The sequence below is a fragment of the Silurus aristotelis genome (assembly GCF_946808225.1).
Source record: "Silurus aristotelis genome assembly, chromosome: 10".
Taxonomy (NCBI): domain Eukaryota; kingdom Metazoa; phylum Chordata; class Actinopteri; order Siluriformes; family Siluridae; genus Silurus; species Silurus aristotelis.
The window spans coordinates 5,353,010-5,362,226 of record NC_139583.1 but is presented as its reverse complement, the minus strand read 5'-3'; the positions used below and the strand labels follow the sequence as shown (position 1 = coordinate 5,362,226).

The 9,217-nt window shown below is 36.1% G+C and overlaps 1 protein-coding gene across 3 annotated transcripts in view; it reads left to right on the top strand.

Moving 5' to 3' along the window:
* Positions 1 to 9,217, top strand: part of LOC310732128 (carbohydrate sulfotransferase 8-like) — a 104,567-nt gene that overhangs the window by 2,193 nt on the left and 93,157 nt on the right. Inside the window, exon 1 of one of the 3 annotated variants that reach the window (XM_083552457.1) lies at positions 7,966 to 8,027. The exons of the other annotated variants lie outside the window; for them this stretch is intronic. The gene's annotated coding sequence lies outside the window, so the exon portion shown is untranslated. Of the gene's footprint in view, positions 1 to 7,965; positions 8,028 to 9,217 lie in introns of those variants that run through there. 3 annotated transcript variants of the gene reach the window in all.

The window sequence follows — 9,217 nt, the reverse complement described above, 5'->3', positions numbered from 1 at the left end:
ACTTTACACACATTCACTTTACGAACTTTTGCGAATACGAACAAACCTGTCCTCAAAGTCAAATTTGTTCAGAGGCAAAAAAAATTCCAAACGAGTCGACACGATGCGCACTGGACTCGGACGAATTCATTTTTTAAGTGATTTTTTATTATTATTAATATTAATTTTTTTATTACTTAATACAAAATATTGTATACAGAATTCCGATTATTTTGATTTGTTTTAGTATAATTTATTGTTTATTTGATAGTATTTAAAGGCTCTTACATCATTTGGAGATGCGTAGTCAATAACAAACGCAGTAACAACTCACGGAAAAATTAATGTCGTTCCTCACGTAACTCTTTCGTAATGTGGTCTGTACATGCAGTGCACGAGGGAGTGTTCACGTTTTTCTTTTTTTTTTTCTTTTTTACCCATCTTTTTTTTAAAGGGGGAGGGGGTCACCAACCATGACCTTGCAAATGCTCCAGCAAATGTGCAGTTGCACTCCTAATGTTTTATCCAAAAACAATAGGCTACTAATAATTTAAAAGCTATTTTTCTCATTTATTTATTTATATATTTATATATTTATTTATTTATTTGACTTCTCCCCTAGGTGTAAAGCTGGGCTGAGGTTGGGGCGAGCATGGAGTAAAGCACTTTGGATCAGGAGATGATACTGAGTTTGGAAAAGACACTAAGAAAAAAGGGGGTCAGGGTTTTCTTGTTTTTTATCCCCACCTGTGTAGAATTCATTCAACTGTAATTTAAGATTAGGGAGTGGGCACCAGGTGCAGGATTGTGATCAACTGAGGTGCAGTGATTTTTCACACCCAACTAAATGACTGTAATTGATTACAGCTTGATGAGGCACTGAAGAACAGGGCTGAAGCGGTCCTATTCGAAAAGGAAAATGTGTCTCGTAAAAGATTTATGTGTGTTTATATTAGAAGTGTAGTGGATATACCTCTGTAGTCCAAACCACAGATTTACTGTGCAGCAGTTACTCCATAGAAATAGATTTTGTATAAATGTGATTGTTAATATGTGCAGAAAAGCTGCATTTTGTGCCTAAATAATTATAAGAGAAAACAACAACGACACAGAGGGAACGAATATTCATAGCTGCTGCAGTGTGAATATAATAAATATAAGTGAACTCGAATCTCATTTCACAACATTTAATGTAACTATAAATGAATATAAAATCATTTAATTGGCAGAAATGATGGTTTTGACAAATTGCTGTGAAGACTTAAACACTACACCATCAATGATGTGCTTTTGTTTGAAAGAAATCAACTTCAGGAGTCAAAAATTCAGTCCCCAACAAATTATGTTCGTAAATCAGTTTTGTTTGTGAGTCCAACAAAGGGAGGTTTTGTACACTTTTGACACAAATACACAATGTAATGCATTAAAAAAACACAAATACTGTAAATACAATAATTTTACTTTTACAGTACATTACAGTGGTAGTACACTACAACAGCTGGGATACAGGGGCTTGTTTTTTTCTTTTCTGCCTTTTTCTTTATTAAAATAATCTGTGTCTCAGGTAATAGGTGAAATTAATTCCACCCCCTTGCATTGTTTGGAATTTTAATTAGAAAATAAACTGTAAAAAAAAAAAAAAGCTTCATCACTGTATTTGTAATGAGCAATGATCAGTCACAGTACTGAAGAATAAAAGTTGAAAAACATTTTTGTTTTTATAAATTATCAAAAACAAAAGCACCATTTACTTACTCGTAAACTACAAACGCTTACAAAACAGATTTTTTTTTTAGCTCTTTTAGACTTGATACTAAAAAACATCTGTCCCCATAAAAGGACAGAATTTGTGAGATTGATCAATGCAAAAGGCAATTTATTTGATCAGTGTGACCTCTTTTTACTGTAGTGAAAACAAAGCAGGAGGTAGTGTGATGTTTATTTAATGAGTTTTACATTAGTAGGCAACTTTAATTAGCAGCAGGCTCAATTCCCTGGTGTGCCTGTGTGATCAGACAAATAGCTCCTGGACATGCATCAACATCGTAAACAGTTCTGTCCTCGTCCCTGCATGTGGCTTTTTAATCAAAAATGATGACTCAATTTTGTACAAAGTGGTATCAGTTTGGAGACTAGCTTTGTTTCCTGAAAATAACTTTATTTATCTTTGTTTACGCACTATAACTTTCAAAATAGTCCCCTTGTACAGCAATACAGCGCTCTCAGTCCTGGAAGTCTTCATTTCAAAGCGTGTCAAACTCTTTCTGCGATTTGCCCTGGATCTCCACAGTGGTGTTAAAACAGCGACCTTTGAGTTTGATCTTAATCTTTGGGAAGAGGGCGAAGTCCAGAGGAGCCAATTCTGGCAAGTAGGTTGGGTGCAGAAGTGTGATGATGTGGACTGTCCTCCGATGATCATCATGCACAAGTTGCCGAGGTCTTCCTGATCTCTTGTCGTTTACCAGTGATGTTCTTCCTCGTTTATAGTGCGTGTGCCACTCAAAACACCTCAAACGACTCGTTGCAGCATCGGCGTATGTCAAGCGTACAAAGCAAAAAAAAACGTCTCTGTGACAGATTTGCCCAATTTTACGCAGAATTTCACGTTTGCTCTTTGTTTTAACTTGCTGTCCATGATGAAATCATGCCACTAAAATATAAAAGCAATGTGCCTAGTGCATCCTGCCAACATAAGAAATGACAAGGATGTCAGGATAGTTCCACAAAGAAAGCGGCAGTACAGTAGATGAAATTCAGAAGTCCTGTTTCCTGGTTTAATGCAGGTAGCAGGAGATCCCTAGTTAGTAGTCTAGTAATGTGCTGGTGACTGAAAGCTTATGAATTCCCAGAACCTTTTAAAGCCTTTTGTCGGATTCATTAAAATCTTTTACATTAAAAATGTAATTCCTAATTTGATATAATTATTTGGAATATCTTTTCTCTGACATTAATGAATCCGTTTCTAAAAGAGAGCGAAAAAGCGAGTATCAACACTCATGCAATGAAGTACAGTGCTTCTGGGATGCAATGTACAGAAAGATCTGAAACACACAATCTATCCTTATATAAACCACATAGTTATTAATGCCAACCAGTTATACAAGAGACACATGTCTCGCAGTGTTTTCAGTGTGAACACTTACACCTCAAAGGTGTAAGGGGACAGCTGACTCAGCCTGGTGCCATCACCAGAGGGAGGCAGAGAGTTCCTTCCTAATTATAATCGGTAGAAATTGGCTCCACCTGTGTAATGGTCCACTTAAGGAGAGCTCTTGATGCACTTGGTGTTCAGGCCTTGAGTGTGCCTTGCTACGTGTTGGTGTCTTAAGTCTCGGCCAGTAACAGTTTCTTGCGTACCTCAATGGGTACCTCACTTAGCCTTCCAGAGACTCTTGTTAAAAGAAATGCTCTGGGCTTGAGCTAATTTATATTTAACAAAATCCTAGCATTATATATCTGAAAGATGTTCTGCTTCCACCACTTACCATAATAATATTAATAATGCTCCCAACGCAAAAATTGTGAAAAGTTGAAAAGTATCGAAAGTACTATAATTGTCATAATTTTTTATTCAAGACTTTTTGCTTAATTAACTCAATTTATGTGAAAAGACCCTAATGATACTCTTGGCACACCAATTTATTAACAGAATTATATTAATAAGTCAAACACTGATATCTATTCAAATGAACATGAGCCAAAAACTTTCTTGTCAACTTCTTGAAAAAAGAAATGTGCAAATTAGGCAACGGGTGTTGTGGCAAGTTAGAGTCAGGCGCTTCTTCCATCATTTATTCCTCTCTAAATGTTCTGCTTGCTGTTTAACTGATGCTGAACTGTATGCTGATGATAAGTAGATGCCTCCAAGCGGCAATCGTAACAATTTGAAAACAAAGCGCTTGCTGATTGGTAGATTGCTGTGTGATTGACAAGTTAAGTTTTTAGCCTCGTAAATAAAAATTAACGCCTGATTTCACAAAATATAGTTTAGTAAAAAAAATTTTGACTTTAAAATGTAGTGAAGTTAAAGTCTCCCCTAATGGAAATACTTCAGTAAAGTACAAATAAATGAAAAAGATACTTAAGTAGTAACGAATTACATTTGCTTTGGTGCTGTCCGCCACTGGTGCTGAAATATATACGTGGTGCCACACCATGGTTCACTTGATGTGAGACTATGGTTTCCAAAAGTATTTGAGATCAAGTTTCCTAACCCATTCAAAGGCTTGATATCATTTCATATTATACCAAATGTACATAAGGTTGTGGTTAGGGTATTCCTCAAGCCCTGAATCTACATCTTCACCACATTTATCTTTCCATTTATTTTAATGGAATATATCTATGTATCGTAGTATCCCTATATGTACTTAGGTCAGGTTTTTGAAAGCTGGACTGAATCTGGTTGAAGTGATCACCAACGGAGTACTTAGATTGTGGATATGTTTCTGTCTCGCTGCTGTTGGACCCGATTCCTAAATTTGACATTGACCAAGTTTTAATATTTATGCCTGAAATCAGAGCTGTGATTAGATCTTATTTGAACAAACATTTTCTGTTTGTTCTCATAACTGACATGCAGGTTAAAAGGTTCCAATGAGGGACAGGCCATTGTTGTCATCTGGCTTCTACTCAAAAACGTTCTTCTCTACAGGTTTAGCTTAATGACTTGAATCATGAAAAGTTTCATACTTCTTCATATAACCTTTTTGTAATTTTTGTACAGCAACTGAAATCTACCCGTGTGCATGTGTGTATTTATAACCCATATAGAAAAATGAGAAACGAATCTGTGAAGCATCTCTTCACACACATGCACCCCCCCTCCCGACATGTCCTTGAGACGATGTGATGACATTTTGTGAGAAATGCTCAGCTGGATATAACTCTGAAGCAAAAAAAAAAAAAAAAAAAAAGAGTCCCTTGAGCCGCCTGCACCTGGCAACCGAGAGTGAAGTGACAGTGACATCCCTGTGAATGCTAAATAAAAGGCACAGTGATTGGTTAGGCATGCTAATACAGACAAGCTGTACCATTGCAGGCTTAGATGTTTTATTAATGCTGTTGCTGGTTAGCATGCTCTCTGTATTTTCACAAAATACAGAATGCACAACAGGATGTGCAGTTAGTGCAATTGGTGATTGGATTGATGAAAGTTTATCATAAGTTTTTTGAGGGAAAGTAATTGTAAGGGCTCTAGATTACGCTTGTCAAACCAGACAAGCGTTACAGTTCTGCCATTACAATGCTGCTATTCCACCAGCTGGTATGTTTACTTGTTGTTTTGATCAAAGGCCATTTAAATTATAGGATTTCACATGCATTTATTTTTATGCCATTTTGCCAGACACCCTTATTCAGAGCAACTTCCATATATATCATTCATGCAACCTAGCAGCAAGGGTTAAGGGCCTTGCTCGGGGGCCCAGAAGTGGCAGCTTGCTGTAGCTGGAATTTGAACTCCAAAGTCCAATGCTTTAACCACTAAGCTACCACCTAGCACCACATGCGACGCCTTATGCATGTTGCATAAATCATTTAGCCTAAATGGAAGCTATATCTAAGCATTTTATGTTGCAGTCAAATATGCTATGGTTCTGAGTCTCCTACCAGAATCTCCTTAATATTTGGTGGTGGTGTTTTCAGTTCTACTGAAATAAAACATGATCTTGATACAGATTGTTTCTAAGCAAACTGTATCTGAAATTTGCAGGGAAAACTAGCTAGATAATATAATACCATCTTTAATGCTAATTCACCATTTGGTTTGAGTTTATTTTGTAATCATTATTCCAGCATTGATGATTCCTACTGAAGCTGTTGATCAAGCACATGGATGTCCCATAGTTTGGAACCAATTTAACAATTACTGCAAATGCCACTCTAGATTTTTCCCTTATATGCCACCAAATCTCAGTGAGTGTGTGGACTTGGCATAAAGTATACCATATATTGCCATTTTCAGTGTATCAACTTGGGATAAAAAAATGATGATGTTTTTTCTTGTAAGGGTGTGGATAATGGTGCGTGTATCTTTTATATTCGGACCGAAGTGCCATCATGGCTGCAGGCAGGGTAAAAGGAGGGAGCTGCATGTGATTTATCAGTGCTATTTTATAAATTCAGAAAAGGCTCAGGGCTGCTTAGGGACCAGCTTTAAAAAAAAGAAAAGAAAGAAGCATCTCTGCATTTGGTTGCTTTGCTTTCTTCTGTGTCACCTGTCACTCGTTCCATGTTTAACATCTTACCTTTTAGCACACTTTTAGCTGATTCCATTCAAATCAGTGCATTTATTGTTGCTTGTGCAGGACATAAACTGTCATCCTGCCAATGTTCTGCTAACTTTTTATTATGTGCAGTTAAGCTACATAGTCCTAAAGCAGCACAAATAAATGTGTAATTCAATTTCATTTTATAAGCGTAAATAAAGATGAGGTTTCTGGTTCCCACAAATTTCTCTGCATGTGTTAGAATGATAAGAGGGGTCTAAGTCACTGAAAGTGCATCAAATCAATATTTATATTATTCATTCTTCAATGAATAATAAAATCTTTTTTTGAATAAATTTGGCGCACTGGCTTCTGACAAATAATTTGCAATAATTGAGTTAATTTTTAACCCAACATTTCTATCTCAACATTTTAGGCTATTTTAACATTTAATACTTTAATGATTACCATTTAAAAAGAGGCAATGTTAGAAACAGTATATGAGGCCATGACATAAAAAATATTGAGGTTTGACAGCTTGCATATTGGCTTTTAATGGCTTTATTGTTTGGTTAATTAGTGGTTAAAGACCCCTTAATCATTACCTGCAGATGAGTAGTCTGCAAAGGTTTTAAGCTGGAAAGTGAAAATGGTTTAAAATAAAAAAAAAGATTTTTTTTTTTTTATCTTTTGACAAAATAGAAATGTAATGAACAGAAGAGTTACAAATTTCCAATTTTTACTTTTGCACACTTGGTACACTTGCACAAATTCAGCTATTTTTTTGCTAAATCTGAGTCAGGTGTATGATTAGCCAATGACACTAAGCAGGTGCTAATGATTCATTCTGATATGTAGGTTAAAACCAAGTCATTAAGTGAAACCAAAACAGCTGTGCAGAAGCTTAAAACTAGGTCAGGAACAGCCAAACTCTACTTCTAAGGTGAGCTTGTGAAAGACTGATTTATGTAATAGGATATACACTATGGAAGCCTAAGCACAGCAACTAGACACAAGGTAGTTCTACCTTATCAGCAAGGTCTCTCCCAGGCACAGATTTCAAAGCAGACTGGCATTTCATGTCAAGGACTTTAGATGCAGTGATTAGCCAAGGAAACTTAATGCAGCAAAAGAAGGACACCTTATGCTTACTTCTCTTTTACATCAGAAGTTGTCCAGCAGTGCCACCAAAGAACTGGTGGAAACCACTGGGACCTAGCTACACCCTTTTACTGTCTGGAGAAGTTTGGCCAGAAAAGGACTTCATGGGAGAATTGCAGCCAAAAACCCATATATCCAACATGGAAACAAGGCTAAGTGACAACTATGCATGAAAACATAGGAACTAGGGTGCAGAAAATGGCAGCAGGTGCTCTTGACTGATGTCAAAATGTAAAATATTTGGCTGCAGAAAGAAAAACCCATTGTTTTCCAAAGGGCTGGAGAGCGGTACAATAATAAGTGTCTGCAGGCAGCAGTAAAGCATTGTGGAAGTTCCTTGCAAGTTTGGGGCTGCATTTCTGCAAATCGAGTTGGAGATTTGGTCAGGATTAATTATGTCCTCAATGCTACAAAATACAGGCAGATACATATCCATCATGAAATAAAAACAGGAAGGCATCTGATTGGCCCGAAATTTTTTTCTGCAGAAAGACAATAAACCCAAACATACAGCCAGTGTCACTACAAATTATCTTTAAAGTAGAAATGAACAAAGAGTCCCAGAAGGTTATGGTTTTAGTCTCCACAGATTCCTGATATCAACAAAATCAAGTTTGTCTGGGATTACATGAAGAGACAGATGGATTTGAGGCAGCCTATACCCACAGAAGCTCTATGGTTAGTTCTCCAAGATGTTTGGAAAAAACCTACTTACTGAGTTCCATTAAAAACTGTGTACCTGCTGTTTTGCTGGCAAAGAGTGCTCACACCAAATATAGATTTTATAGTTTTTTGCTTATGAGCTATACAAGGGCAATATAAAATATAATGTATTGCATTTTACACAGCACTATTGATTTGTGGCTCTATATTATTATTATATTTTTTTGCATTGTTTTTGCTTCTTGAATACCAAATACCTCTGTCTTCTGTTTTTTGTGACACGTTTTTATTTATCTGGTTAGAGAGATCAAATGAACATACTTGGGATATTATTTAGGATATAATCTGATATATTTCTTACATTTCTGGGCAGAAGGTTTTCTCAGTTGCTATCAGAATTGAGAAATCCATCAGTGGCCTGGAAATCGCTCTGTGGAAATCACACAGCATTATAGTGCAGCAGTGGGAACATGTGCAAGGTGAAATGGGAGCAGTAGAAAAGGTGATCACAACTGAATGCCAAAGAAGTGAGAATATTTCATATATATTTTTATATTGAGATGTCCTGTCTGGTTTTACTAGCATAGATGCTAATTTTCCCTGGAAATAAGAATACACTGCCACTAGTCTCTTTGCAGAAACAATGTAAAAAAAAAATTAAGCCACAGTCAGTTTCCTTATTTGGACACGTCAAATGATTGTTGTCCAATTTCTCATGACAGACTTGTACCCATAGTTCAATACAGAGATGACAGCACCTATAATCAGAGCACAGCAGAGACATGGAGAGAAACAATATATATATATATATATATATATATATATATATATATATATATATATATATATATATATATATATATATATATATAAAACTAGGAGACAGACAAACTAACTCTGTGGAAAAGGGAACTCTACTTCATGTTGGCTAGAAACTGCAAAGTGTATTGCATGTGTTCTGAATACATAACCTAGATATTTTGAACACCACCCTATTTCTGGCATTACTGGATAAAAAAAAAATGCAGAGCATGTTCTACGTTGTGCTTTTAGTCGCGATTCTAAAACAGCTTTGCACTCTATTGTGACAGACAAATTTATGGAAAAGAAATATAAACAATTTAATTATTGTGATGTTTTAAGCTAATTATCCCAATACTTGAGCTGTATGTTTAAAATAAAAGAACGGAGGAGGGTTGGATCTG